Below are 24,756 nucleotides of genomic sequence, written 5' to 3'. Positions count from 1 at the left end.
ACCTCAAGGAAGTCCTTAACCATGGCAGAGTATCTCAAATAGCCTCCTCAACTAAGTCATAGAACAGAGAAAATGGTTTGTATGACCCTTTTCTTAATTCTTTTAAGAATGGTGTATAACTACTACCATTCTACATGTGTGGGGAGAAAAATAATTATGTACAATGGCTGCTTAGACATCAAAACTTTATTCTTTTCTTTTTAAAAAAATTTTTATTTTTACTTTATTTTACTTTACAATACTGTATTGGTTTTGCCATACATTGACATGAATCCACCATGGGTGTACTTTCTTTTCTGATATACAGTTGGCTTCATTAGATAAAATAGACATCTTAGTTTACTGCCCTGCACTCAAGAGTAGATACACTTCCTCAAAAGGAAATCAGAGTGCTATTAGAAAGTAGAAGCGGAGTAGACAAAACAACATTTCTACTCTGCTACATATACAGTCTATTTTTGACACAAGTCAGTGCTTTCTAAAGTGTTTTATGTGAAATACTAATAGCCCTCTAGCCACTGATAGGTATTTCTAGGCAAAAGTGTTCCTTAAAAATGTTTCAGAAATACTCTATACAGTAATCTTTTTCTAGGAGATTAATAATATGAAAGGCTCTAAGAATTCCTACAATAAGTAGTCAAGAGATCTGTTTAACTGTGTTTCCCAAACTTCCGTAACTTTTTAAATCTTTGGATAGAATATCCCATAGAATTACTATTGTAAAGAATTTACTTTAGAAAAATAGTCTTAAAGAAATATGTTCTGATACTTTTAGGTATTCTCCAATTTGCTACTACTACTCCAGGGCTTAAATACCCATGATGGAAATGGTAATAGCCAAAGGTGAGGATATTGAAATAATGTCTAAATTATTTATTTGTTGTTCCTTGCCTAATTATCCACTATTTTCCTACCTCTTGTCATATGGCTGTGCCCATAGAAAATGAGAATTTTTTTTTAATGTGGTCTTTTCTTCCCTTGGATGTACATTGGAGAATTACCTGGAGAACTTTAAAAACTATTGTCTTCCATCTTGAACTATGAACTTAGCCTTATGTGTAAACAGTACCTTGACAGAATATCCAGTGATGGTGGGAAGCCATTATGACTTGAAAAAAACTAAGTTTATGTTACACAAAGGCATATTGGAACTTAAGATTCTAAAACTTTATTATGTGCCAGAAACATCTGGCAGGCTAGAGGTCACACCTCAGAGTTTCTCGTTCAGTAGGTCTGTGATGGGCCCTGAAGATTTAACACTTCTACTGAGTTTCTGGATGATGCTGTTGCTGTTGGTCTCAGGGATGTACTTTGAGAAGCATTTTTCTAGAAGATGAAAATATACAGTCAAATGTGTTTTTAGCCTAGTGGTCCTGTTTGCTTCCCAAGTTGGCACAAGAATTTGTTTATATGAGATCATACTATTTTTTGTCATGTGCTATGTACACCTCTGGGAATCCCTGGTGGTTTAGATGGTAAGGAATCTGCCTGCAACACAGGAGACCCACGTTCAATCCCTAGCTTAGGAAGAAGGGAATGTCTACCCACTCCAGTGTTCTTGCCTAGAGAATTCCATGGACAGAGGAGCCTGGCAGGGTACAGTCCATGGGGTCACGAAGAGTAGGACACGATTGAGCAATTGACACGCACACCTGCAAGTTTATTACTCTATTTTCACTGTAGCTTGTATCGCATCTTGAACTGGTATTGTGTTGTTCAGACTTGTCCACTATACAATGAAGGAAAGCTATATTCTCAGAATTGATTTTTTTTTTTGATTTGCCTCAAAATCCTTTATTTGACCATGCATTGGGATTATTTCTGCTGATTAATCAGAATAATTATTCTGATTATTAATCAACCATAAGAATTGATTTTTGTGAAGAACATAGATTTTTGTTCACTGGGGATTGGAAGCAACAAAAAATATATGAAGTATGTCTATAGGGATAGAGGTCAAGAGGAATTTTTCTATATTCGTTTTCAGAGACTGTTTCTTCAAAGAAAGAAGCAAGTAAGCTCTTACTTTGAAAATACTGATAGTTCCTGTGTTTGTGGAGGTACCCAAAATAAAATCAGGAGTGGTTTAAATTATTTTCTCAGTGAAGTTCTGAAAAATCACATCTTTGTGAGAATCTTCTTCAGCTCTTAAAGTATTACATTAATAGAAACATGACCTGAAACTTAAAACCAAAGCTTCAAATTGGTTTGCCACAAAATGTTAAATCAGTATTTTTTGAAATAATAAATGATCGTCACATTGTATACCAATAATAAATGGTATCAAATTAAATTTTCTTTTAATATTTTATAATCTATTTTAATATTATTTATTTTATTCTCTAAAACATATAAAATTGTTTTATGACATAATATGTTAAAATACTAGGGCTTATATATACTTTATAGTTAAATAAATATGTATATACCAGAGTATAAGCACATTTATGTATGAATAAACTTTTTACTGATATAATTTACAGGAAAAACATTTTGGAAATTAATTCTTTAAGAAATTCTTAGAGATGCTATTTGAAATTGAGACTCTTGTGTGCCTGGATCAATTCATCTAAATTGATTCTGTCAACGTACCAGCCCTAGTACCCACCAGCTAATATTAAACCATCTCTATATGTTGTCAATTCCAAGGCCAAATTTGCCTGTTACTCCAAGTGTTTCTTGACTTCTGACTTTTGCATTCCAGTCCCCTATCATGAAAAGGACATCTTTTTTTGGGTGTTAGTTCTAAAAGGTCTTTTAGGTCTTCATAGAACCATTCAGCTTCACCTTCTTCAGCATTACTGGTTGGGGCATAGACTTGGATTACTGTGATATTGAATGGTTTGCCTTGGAAACGAACAGAGATCATTCTGTCATTTTTGAGACTGCATCCAAGTACTGCATTTTGGACTCTCTTGTTGACCATGATGGCTACTCCATTTCTTCTAAGGTATTCCTGCCCACAGTAGTAGATATAATGGTCATCTGAGTTAAATTCACCCATTCCAGTCCATTTTAGTTCGCTGATTCCTAGAAGTCAACGTTCACTCTTGCCATCTCCTGTTTGACCACTTCCAGTTTGCCTTGATTCATGGACCTGACATTCCAGGTTCCTATGCAATATTGCTCTTTACGGCATTGGACCTTGCTTCTATCACCAGTCACATCCACAGCTGGGTATTGTTTTTGCTTTGGCTCCATCCCTTCATTCTTTCTGGAGTTATTTCTCCACTGATCTCCAGTATCATATTGGGCACCTACTGACCTGGGGAGTTCCTCTTTCAGTATCCTATCATTTTGCCTTTTCCTACTGTTCATGGGGTTCTCAAGGCAAGAATACTGAAGTGGTTTGCCATTCCCTTCTCCAGTGGACCACATTGTGTCAGACCTCTCCACCATGCCCGCCCGTCTTGGATGGCCCCACAGGGCATGGCTTAGTTTCATTGAGTTAGACAAGGCTATGGTCCTAGTGTGATTAGATTGACTAGTTTTCTGTGATTATGGTTCAGTGTGTCTGCCCTCTTGCAACACCTACCATCTTTCTTGGGTTTCTCTTACCTTGGACGTGGGTTATCCCTTCACGGCTGCTCCAGCAAAGCACAGCTGCTGCTCCTTACCTTGGATGAGGGGTATCTCCTCACTGCTGCCCCTCCCGACATTGAACGTGGAATAGCTCCTCTAGGCCCTCTGGCGCCCCTGCAGCCACCGCTCCTTGGACGTGGGGTCACTTCTCCTGGCCACTGCCCCTGGCCTCAGGTGGGGGTAGCTCCTCCCGGCCGCCGTCCCTCCAGCATGGGCTCCTCCTGACTTCTGTCCCTGACCTCGGACGTGGGGCAGGCTGCACTCTGCGCGTCGTCGCAGCCGCCATTGACAACACATCTGAGGTGTCGTCACATCTAAGATATGCAGATGACACCACCCTTATGGCAGAAAGTGAAGAGGAACTAAAAAGCCTCTTGATGAAAGTGTAAATGGAGAGTGAAAACGCTGGCTTAAAGCTCAACATTCAGAAAACGAAGATCATGGTATCTGGTCCCATCACTTCATGGAAAATAGATGCAGAAACAGTGGAAACAGTGTCAGACTTTATTTTTGGGGGGCTCCAAAATCACTGCAGATGGTGACTGCAGCCATGAAATTAAAAGACACTTACTCCTTGGAAGAAAAGTTATGACCAACCTAAATAGCATATTGAAAAGCAGAGACATTACTTTGCCAACAAAGGTCCGCCTAGTCAAGGCTATGGTTTTTCCAGTGGTCATATGTGGATGTGAGAATTGGACTGTGAAGAAAGCTGAGCGCCGAAGAATTGATGCTTTTGAACTGTGGTGTTGGAGAAGACTCTTGAGAGTCCTTTGGACTGCAAGGAGATCCAACCAGTCCATTCTGAAGGAGATCAGCCTGGCGATTTCTTTGGAGGGAATGATCTTGAAGCTGAAACTCCAGTACTCTGGCCACCTCATGCAAAGAGTTGACTCATTGGAAAAGACTCTGATGCTGGGAGGGATTGGGGGCAGGAGGAGAACGGGACGACAGAGGATGAGATGGCTGGATGGCATCACTGACTCGATGGCCGTGAGTCTGAGTGAACCCCAGGAGTTGGTGATGGACGGAGAGGCCTGGCATGCTGCGATTCATGGGGTCGCACAGAGTTGAACATGACTGAGCAACTGAACTGAATTGACCTGATATGTTGTCAATAAGTTAGTAAGTTAACTTGCAGTTGAATAGCCACTAAATACCAAAGTCTTAGACTGGGTTTTGGTGAAGAGGGGATTTCTTTGAACCAAAGCTGGCTTTTAACTCATGAAAACAGCAATCCTATGCATTTATTACCACACGTTAAATTAGCGCAGCATCAGTGGCAAAAGGTGGGTAGTCCACTAAAGTGCTAGCCATGATCAATGGTTGCTAAGCAAATGCTTATTCATAGAAGGCCATTGCCTTCTGTTATCCAACTAGCCAACTCTAAGCATAATTGACAGGAGAAAAAGCATAAAGGGAAACATGGTGGGCTTGTTAATTGTATGGGATGAAGAAAGTGCCAGAGCTCATTTCTGGTGTATTTCTGATTCCTTGAATACTAGAATGTTAGAGTGCATCCCAGGCTGTGCAGACTGTATATATTCCACAGGTCTTCAGGACAGGTCCTTAATGAACTCCTAGAAGATAACCTCTAAGTCATCAGAATATACGGCCCAGTAAGAGCATCTTTGTACATATGAAGACTTGGGCCATGCCAGATAGTTTATGCTAATAGTGTAATTTATAGTGAACATGTGTTTTTATGGGCTTCCCAGATGACTCAGTGTTAAAGAATCCACCTGCCAATGCAAGAGATGTGGGTTCAATCTCTGGGACAAGAAGATTCCCTGGAGAAGGAAGTGGCAACCCATTTCAGTATTCTTGTTTGCGAAATCCCATAGATAGAGGAACTTGGCGGGCTACAGTGCACAGGGTCGCGAAGACTCAGATGCAATTTAACAAGGAAACAACAACCTGTTTTTGCTCATCTGGGGCCCTGGACCATGCTGTATCAGTTTGACCTCCAGGGTCAATGCTGAAGATTGAGTAACTAAGATTAGTCCTACAGGAGTCCCCTGCCTGTATGACCAACTTCCACTGTGGATACCAAGGCTCAGGTGAGCTTCCTTGCTGGGCATGTTTTCTACATGTTGTCACACATTATTGTTGGGAGAATTAAGCATTGCTGTGTGCCTCTGCTGGGAAAAGATAGCTGGAAGCTTGCACCTGGTTTCTCTTGGACTCTGTCCTATTGCATTTTACCTTTACTGATTATCATCTGAAGGTGGTCTTGAGGATTCCTGGCACCTCACCCAAGCCTCCACCTGCCCATAATTTTATCTCCATTAGGTCAGGGATCATATTCATTTTTATGCATATTTTTTGTCTACAGTGTATTAGGTCTTCATTTTTATTTGTTGACTAAATAAGATACTTCTGTAATAAGGGAAGAGATCTTTCCATGGTAAGTTTTCAAGCTGTTCATCATCATTGTCAGAGGCCAAGCTGGGTCCTGTCTTGGCCCCACCCTTCCTTGCTGCACTGTGGGTTCCTCATTTCCCTAATCATGGACTGTGGCTTTGGTAGCACTGTCTCTGTCCTCTTTCTCAAAGTTTGGGGTAAATGCCAAGGGTCCTTTTACAGAAAGTCCGTGGCCTGTAAATAGTGAAATTTCCCCTTAAACAAGCACCACAGAAGAAGTATGTAGTACATAGCAAAGAGGCATCTGAGAAGGGAGAATTCACTTCCTTTCATGGGTTCCCAAAAAGTACATTGAAATTAAATATTAGAAAAGAAAGTGAAAGTTAGTCATACAGTTGTGTCCAACTCTTTGTGACCCCATGGAATGCAGCCTCCCTAGCTCCTCTGTTCATGGAATTCTCCAGGCAACAGGGTGCTGGAGTGGGTTGCCATCTCCAGGGGATCTTCCAGACCCAGGAATCAAACCCAGATCTCCGGCATTTCAGGCAGATTCTTTACCAACTGAGCCACCAGGGAAAATGTTAAAAGGGGCAGAGAAAAAGGGCCTTTCTGGAAGGTGGGAAAAATAGAAATCAATATCAAGTTAAGAAAAAGTTTGTCATAAATTAAAAATATTAGGTACTCAGGGTGTGCATGAATTTCCTAGCAGAAACTCAACCAAGCCGCGTGTTCATCATTCAGCAGAATTTTAATTAATTTTCCAGTTCTAAGGGAAATGACTAAAATCAATTAGGAAAACATCTTTCTATGCAGTCCTTAGGGAAAGCTCCAGTGAAGCAGATGTAAAAGAGACTCTAGAAGAAATGGTTATTCTCTACCAGACTTCTGTAAATAAATGATCAGACTAGGTTTAATGAAAGGAAACTGATTTTGGAAACCAGCGAGTCTCCATTTGGTGATCTTTGGTAGAAATTAAGAGAGACAGAAATTGTCTCAGCAGAAACTCATACACAGTTATGAATGTTAGAATGCTTAGATGGTAAAGAGTCCACCTGCAATGCAAGAGATCTGGGTTCGATCCCTGGGTCAGCAGGATTCCCTGGAGAAGGGCATGGCAACCTACTCCAGTATTCTTGCCTGGAGAATCCTGTGGACAGAGGAGCCAGGCAGGCTATAGTCCATTGGTCACCAAGAGTCAGTCAGACACGACTGAGCAACTAACACTAGTTTGGGTGAAATCTAGGTATATTGAGTAATTTTTTTTTTTTTAATACATGAATTCAGTCAATGGTCTTAAGTAAGAGCCAAACTAAGACATTTGAATTTTACCCTTAATTCACTGGGAGCCTTTGAAAGGTTCACAAGTAGGAAATCAAATGGTAAGCTGCATCTTGAGAAGCTGCAAGCTAGGTTGGTTTCAATGAGAAAGAGACTACAGAAGGATAAACCAGTTAGGAGGCTTTTATGAAATAAGTTGAGGAGGAAACAGCAAAATCTGCTTTTTAGTCTTAACACCAGTTTGCAACAGAACTGTGAGTTCCTGAATTATCAAAAGCAGCCGCATGTTCATTCTTTTGGAACCTTGGAACTGGCTTCCTCCTCAAAGGAAGCATTTTGAACCCATTGTAAAAATCATATGTCAGCTGGGAACCACAGAGTTCCCCTAACAATTTTCTAAGAGCATTAGAGGTAATAGGAATGACTTAGGTTAAAATCAGCGTGAAATCCCAATGACAAATAAGATACCCTCTCGTATATCACAATTTAACTTTTGTTAGTATAGGTTTATTAGTAGCTTTATTGATTTATATTGAATCTAAACATGCAAAGTGGACACAGGCCAGAATTGGGGCAGTTATTAAGCCAATGACCATTAAAAGTGAATGAACTGATTTCTGGAATTATATTCCTAAATTCATTTCATGAGCAATAACTTGAAACTCTGAATTATTTTCATTTCATATATCCCTTTCCCTGACAACCCCTTCTCTCTAACTCTGCCTGTAGTACCTCAACAATCCTTTGGTCTTACAAGGTCCTCCATTCCATGATCCTACAAGATTTTCACTGTCCCTCTTCCTTGTGATACCCTCACTATCCCCTTATCCTGCATCAGTTGTTGCAGTCAGTTCCTTGATTCTCTTCTCCCTTTCATGGACTGGCAAAACTTCATCTGGTTGTAGGGAGCTCAGCTCAGTGCTCTGTGATGACCTAGATGGGTGGTATTGTAGGGGGAGGTCCAAGAGGCTGAAGATATATATATGTATACATATATATATATATACACACATATAGCTGATTCACTTCATTATACAGCAGAAATATAAATATTATATATATTGTAAAGCAACTATACCCCCAATTTAGAAAAAGTAAAAAATTAAACACTATCTGGCTCAATCCACTTTTCCTTGTACTCTCAGTCACATGGGTCCCCAAAGTCCAGGATCTAATGCCTGATGAACTGAGGTGGAGCTGATGTAATAATAATAGAAATAAAGTGTACAATGCATGTAAATGCATGTAAATCATCTCAAAACCATCCCCCTACCCCCAGTTCAGTTCAGTTCAGTCACTCAGGCATGTCCAATTCTTTGTGATTCTTTGGACTGCAGCACTCCAGGCTTCCCTGTCCATCACCAACTCCTGGAGCTTGTTCAAACTCATGTCTGTCGAGTTGGTGATGCCATCTAACCACCTTATTCTCTGTCATCTCCTTCTCCTCCTGCCTTCAATCTTTCCCAGCTTCAGGGTCTTTTCCAGTGAGTTATTTCTTTGCATCAGGTGGTCAAAGTGTTGGAGTTTCAGCTTAGGAATCAGTCCTTCCAGTGAGTATTCAGGGTTGATTTCCTTTAAGATTGACTGGTTTGATCTCCTTGCAGTCCAAGGGACTCTCCAACACCACAGTTTAAAAGCATCTGCCATACGACCCAGCAATCCCACTGCTGGGCATTCACACCGAGGAAACCAGAATTGAAAGAGACACGTGTACCCCAGTGTTCATCACGGCACTATTTATAATAGCCAGGACATGGAAGCAAGCTAGATGTCCATAAGCAGATGAATGGATAAGAAAGCTGTGGTACATATACACAGTGAAGTATTACTCAGCCATTAAAAAGAATTCATTTGAATCAGTTCTAATGAGGTGAATGAAACTGGAGCCTATTATACAGAGTGAAGTAAACCAGAAAGAAAAACACCAATACAGTATACTAATGCATATATATGGAATTTAGAAAGATGGTAACGATAACCCTGTATGCGAGACAGCAAAAGAGACACAGATGTATAGAACAGTCTTTTAGACTCTGTGGGAGAGGGTGAGGGTGGGATGATTTGGGAGCGTGGCATTGAAACATGTATAATATCATATGGGAAACGAATCATCAGTCCAGGATGCATGATACAGGATGCACAGGGCTGGTGCACTGGGATAACCCAGGGGGATGGTACAGGGAGGAAGGAGGGAGGACGATTCAGAATGGGGAACACGTGTACACCCGTGGCAGATTCATGTTGATGTATGGCAAAACCAATACAATATTGTAAAGTAATTAGCCTCCAATTAAAATAAATAAATTCATATATAAAAAAGGATTAACATTAAAAAAAGCATCAATTCTTCGCTGCTCAACTTTCTTTATGGTCCAAGTCTCACATCCATACATGACTGCTGTTAAAACCATAGCTTTGACTAGATGGACCTTTGTTGACAAAGTAATATCTCTGCTTTTTGTCCCTGGTGCTGAAGAAGTAGGGATCTCTGCTCTAGGACACAACCTTCTCTTGTTTTTTTCTTCTATTTCCCTGACTGATTGCTCTTCTTCTTCCCATCCTCTTAATGACTGGGATTGCTCATTCTATGTACACTCTACTCTCTCTATTCATGCTTCTTTGTTGATCTCATCTCATCTTGGCTTTGAATACCATCCGGATGCATGCATGCCTCCATCCGAGATCTCCTAATTTGCATATCCAGTGTTTACTCAGCATCTTATGTGGTTTAGCTAATGACTCTTAGCCTTAAATCTGCTCTCTGAAACTGCTCATTGATCCAGTCTTGGGACTGAGATACATTTTCCAGATTCCTTTGCCACTGACTTTATCTTAGATGCTCCTAAATGGAGTCCTGAGAGAGAATTGGGTCGCTTGCCTTATCTGCCCTTGATGTGTCTTTTATTTCAGCTGCAGTGTGGGGAGCAGTGTCATGCAAGTTCAGTGTTCTACCTCAAGGGCTTGCCATTATCTTTCAGCTCTTATGCCTCAGAGTTTTTTCCTGGGCCAGAGGACTCATTTAACCTCTATACAGGTACAGTACAGAATTTCAAAAGAGTGAACATCCTTGCATAAAACCCTCATCCAGTGGGACTGGTTAAATATCCCATCCTTTTGGCCTTCACATGAACAGTCCTGGAAGGAATTCTGGATATGTGATTGTGTGCTCAGTCAAGTCTGACTCTGTGACCACATGGACTGTACCCCACCAAGGCACCTCTGTCCCTGGAATTTCCCAGGTAAAAATACTGGAATAGGTTGCCATTTCCTCCTCCAGGGAATCTTCCCAACCCAGGGATCGAACCTGCATCTCCTGTGCCTCCTGCATTGCAAGCAGATTCTTTACTGTTGAGCCACTAGGGAAGCCCTGAGATTCTGGATACTTCTCATTAAAAGAATCCACCTCTTGTTGCTTAAAATCAACAACCTTCATAATATATTCATTTGTGTTGCTTTTTCTTTTGCAAATTGTTTTCACTTCCTCACTTCTGCTTTCTGGGATCATATTTCAATAAACTACCTGTACCCAAGTCCTTGTGGTTTACTGTCAGAGAACTCAGACTAAGACACAGAATTCAAAGGGAGTTCTCTTTGATTGTTTTATTTTCTAGATCTTTCAGGGTCATTCCCAAGTGGCAGCAATAGCCCAGCTTCTGGCTCCCATCAGCATGCTAGATCCCCTTTAATCTACTCTAGCACTTATCACCTTCTCATATGCTATTTGGTTTACTTGTTTACTATTACTTATAGTTTATTTATTGCAACTCTAAGTTCTTTGAGGACAGAGATCTTGCTTACTTATTCACTGATGCATCTCAGCTGCCAAAAAGCATGTCTGAGCACATGGTAAGCGTTCAATAAGTATTTATTAAAACAAAGACTGAACAAAAGTACCATGCCTGGTACTTAGTGAGTCATTGCTACATATTTAGTTATTAGTGTTGATACTTCCTCCAATGCATCATAGAAATTGGACAATCAGACACACCATTCACATTTTCTCAGGCAAAACATAGCAACTAGACAGATTTGTTGTTTAATCACAGGCCATTGGCATGGTTTATGCCCACCCAGCCCAACTCTGTCACCTCCTGTTACCTGAAGTTGACTCCATATTACCTAGGGCTACACACTGCCTTCCTTGGAGTTCAATTGAGAATTTATAGCTAGGTACACTCAGGTTTTTCATGATTAAAATTGAACCTTCGATTCACTCTACCTTCAGGAGAAGGTAGATAAGAAGCCAGATAAGAAGTTAATTAATAGAGTGTTCAGTGTGTACTACAGCCAGAAATTCAGTGTTTTATAGAATGTGTTTTTCCTTTTGATCGAAAAAAAATTTTTTTTCCAAACTGCCATAGAATTTTTTTTTTAATTTTTCCCCCCTCTGCCTAAGTCATAGAGACACTGGATATTTGAAGCTGACCTTTAAGATACCCTGGTAGACCAGTGTTATATACTGGTGTGGAGGGCAACAGTGATACATCAGAAATAAATCCAGCTCCCTGTAAAGGCTACAGGCATACAGAATAAGAGAACAGGCTATTAGAGGGAGACTTAGTTTCTCAACATTCCCAAGCAGGTCAGTGGCACAGGGAGAACTGAACACCTAGTTACCCTACCCTTGGTTAATAACCACCTGGTTAATTTGTTCATCTTTATAGAAATACCACATGTAGTTCTTGAAAAATCAAAATCACACATAAAGGGAAAAATCTGCCTTATCCTCTTTTAAACAAGTCTTGAATTTTGTCTTTATTATGCAGGGAGGATTAGGTTTTCATCTTCCTCTTCCCTCTTCATTGGGCTTGGATTCTTTTACATGTTTTAAATGCTGCATAAAGAGGGAAAAAAAAAATCCCCCAAATGGACCACATGCTGACAAGCTCGTGGTGTTACCACATGGATCTAGGGCATTATGTTTCACAATTTCCTGGGTGAGAACCCTGCCTTCTACATTGGTGCTTTCAACTGGGGGACTAAATGTTCTCTGGAGAAGGAGATACGGAGGAAACACTGGCCAAATGGAATTAAAAGTCAAGAGCCTCTTTGTTAGGAAATGATGCCTTTGATAACCTAGATTTTTGGAAACCAGACTTCAATGTACAAGTATTTTGGTATCCCAAACTCCTGCCCATTAAGAACAGAAAAATAATTTTCCTAGGCACATCAGCAGATGGAATTAAGCTGAAACTGGTGTCCCATCATCTGTTCCCATCTGACAGTGAAGCTCTCCAAGTACTTACTAGAGAAAAAAAAAACAACAAACAAAGCATATTAAGCCCTATAAGCTCTCAATTTTGTACCCAAGTTGAATATCAAACTGCTTCAAAACTTTCTCTTGTCATATCCAGGCATGTTAGACTTGAAAAAAAATCCCTGCTGTGGGTCATATCATCTTAATTCCATGCCTATACATATGGGATTCCTTCCATCTAGAACACTCATTGCCCTCCTCCTGCCCACCATCCTCTTGCCCAGTGTTTAAGAACAGTCCTCCTTGAGTTCCGGTCCTAGGTCTACACTAACTAGTTGTGTAACACTATAGGAAAAGAGCTGGATCTCTGTGAGCCTTACTGTCCTCATCCAGAAAATGGAAACAGTATCGCAGAAGATTTTCATGAGATTTTCTAACGTGAGGAATAAACCCATATTAGTGGAGAAGGCAATGGCACTCCACTCCAGTACTCTTGCCTAAAAAAACCCATGGATGGAAGAGCCTGGTAGGCTGCAGTCCATGGGGTCGCTGAGGGTCAGACATGACTGAGCAACTTCACTTTCACTTTTCGCTTTCATGCATTGGAGAAGGAAATGGCAACCCACTCCATTGTTCTTGCCTGGAGAATCCCAGGGACTGGGGAGCCTGGTGGGCTGCCATCTATGGGATCACACAGAGTCAGACATGACTGTGCGACTTAGCAGCAGCAGCAGCAGCAGCAGCAGCAGAACATTTGGAAAAGTGATGGACACATGGTGAATGCTCTGTAAACATCAATCTAATAATTGTTATGAACATGCTTGAATTTTGGAGTCAGACACACTTGAATCAAATCTAATTGATTCCTAGCTTGGCTACTAGCTAGCTGTGTTTCTTACATTTATGTTTCCTCATCTGTAAAAGGTGAGGCGACCATCATCACCTCTTCATCATCTAACTTCTTCATAACATGTTATAAGCATTGAATGTGTTAGCAGTATGCCTGGAATATGATTAAAACTAATAATACCTAATAATTCCATAGTTAGTAATTCTCTCATTTTTAAGTCTTAGCTGTGCTACTTTTCTCAGAAAAAAATCTGTATTCGTTAAGTCCAAATGACTTCCCTGGTGGCTCAGATGATTAAGCGTCTGTCTACAATGTGGGAGACCTGGGTTCCATCCCTGGGTCGGGAAGATCCCCTGAAGAAGGAAATGGCAATCCACTCCAGTACTATTGCCTGGAAAATCCCATGGACAGAGAAGCCTGGTAGGCTACAGCCCATGGGGTCGCAAAGAGTCGGACACGACTGAGTGACTTTACCTTAAGTCCAAATGATATGCTGTCTTGACTGAGCCTCACACCCTGAACGGCTGTGACTAGCCTTACCATAGTGTAATTTCTGTTTGTTTGCCTATTTACCATTCTAGACTCTGAACTTCACTAAGGCAGGAATATTGCCTGGTTTATTCCCCACTGTATCCCAATTAACCAGCACATGGCCTGGTACATGGTAGATTCAATAAAAGAATGAAAGCCTTATTTCTATCAGTCTCTTCTCATCCTGTTTTTTTTTTTTTTTTCCTCTCATTCCCCCTATGCTAAAGTCATCCATGTGTATTTCTTTAAAGACTATGCTGACCTGGAAAAACCTGGGATTGAATGATTTTTTGCTAGACAATATAGAATTTAAACATTTTTAACTTAGTTGTCAGTCATCTAAAAACTGAAGACTTAATAATCAAATCTGGTTTTCTGGATTCTCATGAAAAAAAATTTGATATTTGACAAGACTGAGGCCCATATGTAAGTTTCACTTAAATATGTTCAGAGTTTAAGGATCCATTTTCCAAAACTAGGCTATCGTTTGTGGACTGCAAACAAATGCACAACCTGAAAGGTGAGATTTATGTTTTATTTGGCAGACTGCTGAAGACTTAAGCTCAGAAGACAGCCCCTCATATAGCTCTGAGGGACTGCTCTGAAGATCCAGGGGAGGAGCCAGGATATGTAGAAGTTTTACAACAAAAACTAGATAGTCAGAACATCAAAAGATTAATGTTAATTAAAGAAAACCACATATCTCAAGTTAGTGAATTTAGTATTTTTCTATGAATGATGCACAAGTCTGGGCTCATTGGAACCACTCCTTTGATGTATACCTTGACTGTCTAGGCCAGATGACATTGTTTGTCCACAAGCCAAATAGTATTTGCTTCTTTGGGGATGGTTTGAACTCTTCACTCAGTCTATTTCACTCGTTTGTGTGCTCTTTCTGACCATAAAGGCTTTGACTTTAAAATCCTTTGGCTAAGATGAATAAACAAACTGACAATGGGTATGAAGGGAGGAGAGTAAAAAATTGATAAGATCCCATGATCAAGAAGGATATTTTTCTATACTTTTATTGAAATATGTTTGATATATGTGAAAGTCAGTCATGTCCAACTCTTTGCAACCCCATGGACTGATCCAGAATTCTCCAGATCAGAATACTGGAATGGGTAGCTGTTTCTTTCTAACAATGTATAAATTTAAGGTATGTGTGTGTGTGAGCTCCTCAGTCATGTCTGACCCTTTGTGACTCCATGGACTGTAGCTCACCAGGTTCCTCTGTCTGTGGAATTCTCCAGGCAAGAATACTGGAGTGGATTGCTATTCCCTTCTCCAGGGGATCTTCCCAACCCAGGGATCGGACCCAGATCTCCCGCATTGCAGGAGATGCTCTTCCATCTGAGCTACCAGGGAAGCCAAATTTAAGGTATACAGCATGTTCATTTGATACACATAAATTTTAATAGCCATTGTAGTGATAATTAGTACCTTTATCACATTAGATAAGTGTCCTTTCCTTTTAGTGGTTGGAAACATTTATTTCTTGTCTCTTAGAAAGTTTGATAATTGTAATATAGTACTGTTGTCTATATTCATTATACTGTACATTAGATCCTAGGGCTTATTTACTACTCATTATAAGGTACCATTAAAAAAGTACATGTCCTATCCCTCCACTCCTCAGCCCCTGGTAACCACCTTTACTCTGTTTTTACAAGTTTGACTTTTTTTTAGATTCTACATGTGAGTGCTATCATACAGTAGTTATGGGCTTCCCTTATGGCTCAGCAGTACAGAATCTGCCTGCAATGCAGGAAATGCAGGTTTGATCCCTGAGTTGGGAAGATCCCTTGGAGGGGGAAATGGCAACCCACTCCAGTATTCTTGCCTGGGAAATCCCATGGATGGCAGACTGTAGTCCACAGGGTTGCAAAGAGTTGGGCATGACCCAAGCAACTAAACAGCAACAGAGTACAGTACTTGCCTTTCTCTGTCTGACTTCTCATTTAGTATGATGTGCTTAGGGTCCACCCATGTTGTTATAAATGGCTTCATTTTATATGTGTATATATATTAATATATATAAATACACACACATATATATATATACATTACATATATATACAGATAAATATGTATACATTTAAATGTATGTATGTTTGTGTGTGTGTGTGTATAAGTGTATATACATTTTTATCCATTCATCTGTGATGGGCTCTTAAATTGTTTCTGTATCTTGGCAACTGTGAATAATGCTGGAATAAATATGACAGTGCACATGTCTCTTTGATATCTTGCTTGAAGGGTATTTTTTCTCAACCTAAAAAAAAAAATACCTTTTTATGTTCTTTAAATGAGTATGTACTAAGCTGCTGTACTCCATGACAGGCAAAGTTATCTTGCTGTTGTTTAGTTGTTAGTCGTGTCCAACATTTTTGTAACCCCATGATTGTAACCTGTCAGGCTCCTCTGTCCATGGGATTCCCCAGACAAGAATACTGGAGTGGGTTGCCATCTCCTTTTCCAGGGGATCTTCCTGACTCAGGAATTGAACCTGTGTTTCCTGCACTGGCAAGTGGACTCTTTACTGACAAGCCCCCTGGGAAGGCCAGGTGACATGATAGGAAGCGTCTAAAAGTCAAAATGTATCTACTTCCTTGCATAATCCCCTCTGACTATGGATGAATGGCAGTAGCTGCATGGGCTAGTATTTTCATCTGAAAACATGGCTAATGCTGTGTCACCACAAACACATCACCACCACTTTATACCATGCCAGGTCAGTTTAATGCGAGCATTAAGAGGTGTGATTATGGAACCTGAAAGAGTAAGGTTCTGCTTACTAGGAGCATGATCTGGGGTGATTTTTAAAACCTCTGTGAATTCAGTTTCCTCTTTATAAAACTGGGATAGTTATATTACCTGCCTCTATGTGTTGTTACAGAGATTAAATGGGATGATTCATCTAAAGAACTTATGAGCTCACACGTGTAATAAACTTCAGATGATAGTGTTTGCAGCAGTTGAAACAGTATAAAGGAATTTGTTGCTGAGGAGGTTGTGGAATAATGAACAAAGACTTCTGAAGGATAAGAAGTTTTCAGAAGCCATCCACTTTATAGAAGAAATACTTTTTGAAGTAAATACAAGGACTATTAGACAATAATAATGTTCCGCACACATAAAACGTTTCCTCTGATCCCTGACTTATAGGAATTAATAGAGTAGTTTTTATATCATAATCAAAGAATAGAAGCCAGGGAGGCATGGGGATTTTAATGGCTTGTTTATAACTGACTTGTTGGAATAAGTAGAGGACACTGACTGCTTTTAAAATGATACCTTCCCAGTAAAAATATTTACATACTAGTTAAGATAATGAGCTTTGGGTTGAGATTAATTGAGTTTGAATTTTGGCACTACTGCTTAACAACTGTATGCTCATGGGCAAGTTGTTTAAATTCTCTGTGCCTCAGTTTCTATATGGATAAAATAATAAACTCAAGCATGTCCTAAAGCATATTGTGTGGAATAAATTAGTTAAAATGTGTAAAACACTTAGGACATATAATGTGCAGAACATTATAAATGCTTACTAATTTTTTTCTCATATATTTAAGATGACTTGAACCAGAGTTAGCTTACAGATATTGCCATAAAATTGTAATTTTATATAATTACTAATTCATGCACAAGAGAATTGAATTCCTTCATTTGTGTTGTACTCTTCATTGTTGTTTTTTATTCTTTTTTTTTTTTCAAAGATCAGTTTCCCTTATGGTTCATTTTCAGTAGTGTTGTGTACATTTTGTGGGTTTGGACAAATGCCCAATGACAAGAATACATCATTATACTATTATACAGATTATTTCCATTGTCCTGAGAATTACCTACACTCAAGCTATTTATTAGGGGCCTTCCCAGGTGATGCTAATGGTAAAGAATCTGCCTGCCAATGCAGGAGACATAAGAGATGTGGGTTTGATTCCTGGGTCAGGAAGATCCGCTGGAAAAGAGAATGGCTACCTACTCCAGTATTCTTGCCTATAGAATCCCATGGGCAGAGGAGCCTGGTGGGCTACAATCCATAGGTCTGCAAAGAGTTGGGCATGACCAAAGCAACTTAGCACACACAAGCTATTTATTGCCCCATCTCTGTCACCCCAGGAAACCACTGATAATATGGTTTTTGTTGTTGTTTAGTAGCTAAGTTGTGTTCAACTCCTGTGACCCCATCATATGGTAGCTTTCAGGTTTGTTTTTTTTTTTTTTTTTCTTTTAAGGAGTCTCCAAACTATTTTCCATAGTGGCTAGAATTCGTAAACACATTACTAAGTATAAGAAACTAATATGAAAAGGGTACATGATAAATGATTCCAAAGATATAGTATGTTAAAAACATATGCTGTTTTCTTATTCTTAATGCGCTTCCCTCATATGACCTAACCAGGAAAATTGACTGGAGTTATACTAGAATGTAGAATACAGCCCTGAATTTAATTACAACCTAAAAGATATCTTTTATTCAGTCCAGACTTTTGCCAATAAAATGAGTTTCCCAGAAGGCTGGCAAACCATTAGGTATAAAGAGGCATTTGTAGAAAGACAAAATATGGAAGGATAAAATGGATTCTGATTCTGAGGATTCTCACAGTCTTAAGATTGCACACAGGATCTATTGCCAACATGGTAAAGAATTATCAGATATTGTATTCCTAGATGACTTAAAATTTTACTGAAGAAAATTATAATGATGGTGTATTTTTAAGAATTTCTTCAAACTTTTCTGTAGAAACAGAGAACTAGGATAGGAAAACAATGTTCATCAATAATATCTATAATAAACCTGCAATTTGGAAAGCTGGAGACAAACCACCAGCTATGTGTGTGCTATGTTGGAATCTATGTGGAAGAAAGCAGAGGGAAGTAATGGGGTGTTGGATAAAACTGAGACTAGGAGAATTCTTTTTTTTTTTTTTTTTTTTTACAGGTTCTAATTTTATTTTATTTTATTTATTTTTTTTGTGTTTATTATTTTTTATTTTTTATTTTTTAGTTTTTTATTTTTTAAATTTTAAAATCTTTAATTCTTACATGCATTCCCAAACATGAACCCCCCTCCCACCTCCCTCCCCATAACATCTTTCTGGGTCATCCCCATGAACCAGCCCCAAGCATGCTGCATCCTGCGTCAGACATAGACTGGCGATTCAATTCAAATGATAGTATACATGTTAGAATGTCATTCTCTCAAATCTTCCCACCCTCTCCCTCTCCCTCTGAGTCCAAAAAGTCCGTTATACACATCTGTGTCTCTTTCACTGTCTTGCATACAGGGTCGTCATTGCCATCTTCCTAAATTCCATATATATGTGTTAGCATACTGTATTGGTGTTTTTCTTTCTGGCTTACTTCACAGGAAACCATGGTGGGTTAATTTAAGAAGAGCAGTAGACATCTAAGGACTCTGCATATTCTAGCTCAAGAGTGAGCACAAGGCATTGATAGTAAGGTATAAGGTATCCAAAATATGATGCACCCAAATACTGACAAAATAATGTCTCTGCTTTTGAATATGCTGTAAGGTTGGTCATAAGTCTTTTAATTTCATGGCTGCAATCAGCATCTGCAGTGAATTTGGAGCCCCCCAAAATAAAGTCAGCCACAGTTTCCCCATCTATTTGCCATGAAGTGATGGGGCCAGATGCCATCATCTTAGTTTTCTGAATGTTGAGTTTTAGCCAACTTTTTCACTCTCCTCTTTAACTTTCATCAAGAGGCTTTTTAGTTCTCCTTCACTTTCTGCCATAAGGGTGGTATCATCTGCGTATCTGAGGTTATTGATATTTCTCCCAGCAATCTTGATTCCAGCTTGTGCTTACTCCAGCCCAGCATTTCTCGTGGTGTACTCTGCATATAAGTTAAATAAGCAGGATGACAATATACAGCCTTAATGTACTCCTTCTCCTATTTGGAACCAGTCCGTTGTTCCATGTCCAATTCTAACTGTTGCTTCCTATTAACAAGGGAACATTTCATGCAAAGATGGGCTCAATAAATGACAAAAATGGTATGGACCTAACAGAATCATAAGATATTAAGAAGAGGTGACAAGAATACACAGAAGAACTATCCAAAAAAGATCTTCATGACCCAGATAATCACGATGGTGTGATCACTCACCTAGAGCCAGACATCCTGGAATGTGAAGTCAAGTTGGCCTTAGGAAGTATCACTATGAACAAAGCTAGTGGAGGTGATGGAATTCCAGTAGAGCTATTTCAAATCCTGAAAGATGATACTCTGAAAGTGTTGCGCTCAATATGTCAGCAAATTTGCAAAACTTAGCAGTGGCCATAGGACTGGAAAAGGGCAGTTTTCATTCCAATTCCAAAGAAAGGAAATGCCAAAGAATGTTCAAACTACTGCATAATTTCACTCATCTCACACGCTAGTAAAGTAATCCTCAAAATTCGCCAAACAGGCTTCCGCAATACGTGAATTGTGAAGGTCCAGATATTCAAACTGGTTTTAAAAAAGGCAGAGGAACCATAGATCAAATTGCCAACATCTGCTGGATCATCGAGAAAGCAAGATCTATTTCTGCTTGATTGACTATGCCAAAGACTTTGACTGTGTGGATCACAATAAACTGTGGAAAATTCTGAATGAGATGGCAATACTAGACCACCTGACCTGCCTCTTGAGAAACCTGTTTGCAGGTCAGGAAGCAACAGTTAGAACTGGACTTGGAACAACAAGCTGGTTCCAAATAGGAAAAGGAGTATATTAAGGCTGTATATTGTCACCCTGCTTATTTAACTTATATGCAGAGAAAATCATGAGAAATGCTGGGCTGGATGAAACACAAGCTGGAACCAAGATTGCTGGGAGAAATATCAATAACCTCAGATATGCAGATGATACCACCCTTATGGCAGAAAGTAAAGAGGAACTAAAAAACCTCTTGATGAAAGTGAAAGAGGAGAGTGAAAAAGTTGGCTTAAAGCTAAGTTCAGTTTAGTCGCTCAGTCGTGTCTGACTCTTCGTGATGCCATGAATCGCAGCATGCCAGGCCTCCCTGTCCATCACCATCTCCTGGAGTTCACTCAGACTCACGTCCATCGAGTCCGTGATGCCATCTAGCCATCTCATCCTCGGTCGTCCCCTTCTTCTCTTGCCCTCAATCCCTCCCAGCATCAGAGTCTTTTCCAATGAGTCAACTCTTCCCATGAGGTGGCCAAAGTACTGGAGTTTCCGCTTTAGCATCATTCCTTCCAAGGAAATCCCAGGGTTGATCTCCTTCAGAATCGACTGGTTGGATCTCCTTGCAGTCCAAGGGACTCTCAAGAGTCTTCTCCAACAACACAGTTCAAAAGCATCAGTTCTTCAGCGCTCAGCCTTCTTCACAGTCCAACTCTCACATCCATACATGACCAGAGGAAAAACCATAGCCTTGACTAGACGGACCTTAATCGGCAAAGTAATGTCTCTGCTTTTCAATATGCTATCTAGTTTGGTCATAACTTTTCTTCCAAGGAGTAAGTGTCTTTTAATTTCATGGCTGCAGTCACCATCTGCAGTGATTTTAGAGCCCAGAAAAATAAAGTCTGACACCATTTCAACTGTTTCCCCATCTATTTGCCATGAAGTGATGGGACCAGATGCCATGATCTTCGTTTTCTGAATGTTGAGCTTTAAGCCAACATTTTCGCTCTCCTCTGTCACTTTCATCAAGAGGCTTTTTAGCTCCTCTTCACTTTCTGCCATAAGGGTGGTGTCATCTGCATATCTGAGGTTATTGATATTTCTCCCCACAATCTTGATTCCAGCTTTTGTTTCTTCCAGTCCAGCGTTTCTCATGATGTATTTTGCATATAAGTTAAATAAGCACGGTGACAATATATAGCCTTGACATACTCCTTTTCCTATTTGGAACCAGTCTGTTGTTCCATGTCCAGTTCTAACTGTTGCTTCCTGACCTGCATACAGATTTTTCAAGAGGCAGGTCAGGTGGCCTGGTATTCCCATCTCTTTCAGAATTTTCCACAGTTTATTGTGATCCACACAGTCAAAGGCTTTGGCATAGTCAATAAAGCAGAAATAAATGTTTTTCTGGAACTCTCTTGCTTTTTCCATGATCCAGTGGACGTTGGCAATTTGATTTCTGGTTCCTCTGCCTTTTCTAAAACCAGCTTAACATCAGGGAGTTCACGGTTCACATGTTGCTGAAGCCTGGATTGGAGAATTTTGAGCATTACTTTACTAGGGTGTGAGATGAGTGCAATTGTGCGGTAGTTTGAGCATTCTTTGGCATTTCCTTTCTTTGGGATTGGAATGAAAACTGACTTTTTCCAGTCCTGTGGCCACTGCTGGCATATTGAGTGCAGCACTTTAACAGCATCATCTTTCAGGATTTGAAACAGCTCAACTGGAATTCCATCACCTCCACTATCTTTGTTCGTAGTGATGCTTTCTAAGGCCCACTTGACTTCACATTCCAAGATGTCTGGTTCTAGACTAGTGATCACATCATCATGATTATCTGGGTCATGAAGATCTTTTTTGTACAGACATCCAGGAAATGAAGATCATGGCATCTGGTCCCATCACTTCATGGAAAATAGATGGGGAAACAGTGGAAACAGTGTCAGACTTTGTTTTTCTCGGCTGCAAAATCACTGCAGATAGTGACTGCAGCCATGAAATTAAAAGATGCTTGCTCCTTGGAAGAAAAGTTATGACTAACCTAGACAGCATATTAAAAAGCAGAGACATTACTTTGCCAACAAAGGTCCATCTAGTCAAGCCCAGGTTTTTTCAGTGGTCATGTATGGATGTGAGAGTTGGACTGTGAAGAAAGTTGAGCACTGAAGAATTGATGCTTTTGAACTGTGGTGTTGGAGAAGACTCTTGAGAGTCCCTTGGACTGCAAGGAGATCTAACCAGTCCATCCTAAAGGAGATCAGTCCTGGGTGTTCATTGGAGGGTCTGATGCTGAAGCTGAAGCTCCAGTACTTGGCCACCTCATGCGAAGGGTTGACTCATTGGAATAGACCCTGATGCTGAGAGGGATTGGGGGCAGGAGGAGAAGGGGACGACAGAGGATCAGATGGCTTGAATGCATCAACAACCTGATGGCCATGAGTTTGGGTAAACTCCAGGAGTTGGTGATGGACAGGGAGGCCTGGTGTGCTGCAATTCATGGGGTTTCAAAGAGTCAGACACGACTGAGTGACTGAACTGAACTGAACCTATTAAGAGGGGAAAAAAAAAAAACAACAACAATTTTCTGACTTGTTAGCAAAGTAAAATGTTGCTATATACAATGTGGATACCTAAAATAACGTGCTTGAAGGGGAGGGGAAATTTGGACAGAGAAATGCACATAAAAAGAAAGAGAAAGTCATGATATTGCTACCATACAAGGCGAAATATAACAAAAAGGCATAACAGAGACAGGAGGAAAACTAGAGGTTCCGCTTCACAATGAAGTTATGCCAGTGGGATATCTTTGGAGGGAATGAGGCTGAAGCTGAAACTCCAGTACTTTGGCCACCTCGTGTGAAGAGTTGACTCATTGGAAAAGACTGATGCTGGGAGGGATTGGGGGCAGGACGAGAAGGGGACTATAGAGGATGAGATGGCTGGATGGCATCACCAACTCAATGCATATGACTCTGAGTGAATTCCGGGAGTTGGTGATGGACAGGGAGGCCTGGCGTGCTGTGATTCATGGGGTCGCAAAGAGTCAGACACGACTGAGCGACTGAACTGAACTGAACTGAACACAGTATTTTCATTAAGGAGAAACAAAAGCAAGATGAAAAGATAAAGTAACAGACACACTGATTATAAGGAAATGTTCATATATTTTTCTCAATCTTAACAAGGAACATGAACTAAAAGTGAGTTGAAATGTAGAAGACTTAAATAATGTAACCAATAAAATAAATCTTGTTGGTATCCAACTGTAAGCCCAGATAATGGAGAATATACTTTCTTTCTAAGTGTACATGCAGTGCCCACAGGAATTGATCATATAGACCAAAAAGAAAAAGTTAATTTGAAATAATGCAGATGATACTAAGAGCATTCTCTGGTTGCTATGCACTAGAATAAGCTATAATGAATTCAAAACTGTTAATGTCCTTAGCCTGGAAATGAAAAAAAAAAAAAAAAAAAGGAAAAAATCCTGCTACTAAACAACTCTTGGGTCACTGTATTTCTTAAAAATTAACAGGATTGTCCCCCCATCCCCCTATACACACCCACATACACTAGAATCAATGGTATATAGCTAAAGCAGTACTAGAGAAAATTTGAGAACATTGAATATCCCCAATACCAAAAATCAAACTGTGAATGTAAGCAAATTAAAAACAAAAAACAAAAGCTAGTAAAGAAAACCACAGTAATGGGAAAGAGACCAGAAGAAATTCATAAAAGCAGAATTTAGTTAGAAAACAAAGAATGAGTAGAATTAATAAGTCCAAAAGCTGATTCTTTGAAAGCAAAAATAAATATAGACAAGCTCCTAGGTAACATAAACAGAAAAAAGAACACATGCCTATATAGAATTAGCAATGACAAGGAAGAAATAATCTTCAAACAGAAGAAATTTAAAGTCATGAGAGACTATTTTGTACAACTCCGTGCATTTAAGTTTGAAAACCTAAATGAACTGGATGATTTTAAAGAATACAACTTATCAAAATTGGCCTCATTAAAGACACAAAGTCTAGAAAGATTAGACATGTATAGAAGAAATAGATAAAATGTTTAATGTACTCACTCCCCAAAAGCATCGTGCCTTATATACCCCCTTCCCCGCCCCCAACACTGCCAAGGGACCTAAGCCAATTTGAAGATGCTCTCCCTGGCCATTTGAATGTAAAGAGTAGCTGTCAAAGACTGAAGCATGCAAAATATCTCATCTATGATGACAACAAAACAAATCCAAACTGGTTACCCTGGAAGGATACTAGTAAACCCACAT

This window comes from Ovis aries, chromosome 5 (assembly GCF_016772045.2).
Source record: "Ovis aries strain OAR_USU_Benz2616 breed Rambouillet chromosome 5, ARS-UI_Ramb_v3.0, whole genome shotgun sequence".
Classification (NCBI taxonomy): Eukaryota; Metazoa; Chordata; class Mammalia; order Artiodactyla; family Bovidae; genus Ovis; species Ovis aries.
Note: the sequence above shows the minus strand (reverse complement) of the source record.